General features: G+C 50.1%; 1 pseudogene; it reads right to left on the bottom strand.

Annotated features, from left to right (window-relative positions):
* Positions 1-253: 253 nt before the first annotated feature.
* On the bottom strand, positions 254-619 carry LOC131482371 (small ribosomal subunit protein eS21-like; annotated as a pseudogene).
* Positions 620-944: the final 325 nt, after the last annotated feature.

Raw genomic sequence — 944 nt, forward strand, 5'->3', positions numbered from 1 at the left:
TACATTCTATAGTATGAAAATTTAGTGCTCAGGAGAATGGTTCTGATTTACCGTTTATCGTGCTTGGGCATCTAGGCTTCCAGAAAGCGCATTTTGTTGTCATTAAATCAGGGACGTTCTCGATTCTTATCACGTCAAATATTTCTTCTATTCCTTATGCTCTTTATTCTCCATTCTGCTTTTTTTTTTCACTGCGCATGTATTACAACATTTGTAACTTCCCAGAGATTTGGGATGTTCTCTAATTTTGGTATTTTTTTTTTTTTTTTGGTTTTCTGCCTTTATTGGTCAAGCACCCAACGAAGGACCCCGATCCCACCAGCATCCTGGATTCTCAGAAGTTCTTGGAGACGATGCCGTCGGCTTTGGCCAGACGGAGGATGGAGTCGTCAGACTCCCCCATCCTGCGGATGGCCCCGCAGATCGCGTAGGTCTTGAACTGGCCATTAAACCTACCCATGACCTTGTCCACCTCGGCCACGTTCATCTGGATGGACGCGTGGTCCTTGGCCCCAATGATGCGGTTGCTGAGCATTTCCGCGGCAGGTACAGGTCCACGAACTCACCGGCGTCGTTCTGCATGTTGAAGCTGCACCTGCTGCCGCCAAGAGCGCGAGGAGGAAAGCTAATTTTGGTATATTTTAAAATCCTTTCTGTGTTGGAGATTTTGATTAAGCTATCCTCAACTCCAGATATTTTCCTTATTGGGCCCGGTGGCGTGGCCTAGCGGCTAAAGTCCTCACCTTGAACGCCCCAGGATCCCATATGGGCGCCGGTTCTGATCCCAGCAGCTCCACTTCCCATCCAGCTCCCTGCTTGTGGCCTGGGAAAGCAGTGGAGGACGGCCCAAAGCTTTGGGACACTGCACCCGTGTGGGAGACCCAGAGGAGGTTCCTGGTTCCCAGCATCGGATTGGCACGCATCGGCCCATTGCAGCTCACTTG

The sequence above is a fragment of the Ochotona princeps genome, chromosome 17 (genome assembly GCF_030435755.1).
Source record: "Ochotona princeps isolate mOchPri1 chromosome 17, mOchPri1.hap1, whole genome shotgun sequence".
Taxonomy (NCBI): domain Eukaryota; kingdom Metazoa; phylum Chordata; class Mammalia; order Lagomorpha; family Ochotonidae; genus Ochotona; species Ochotona princeps.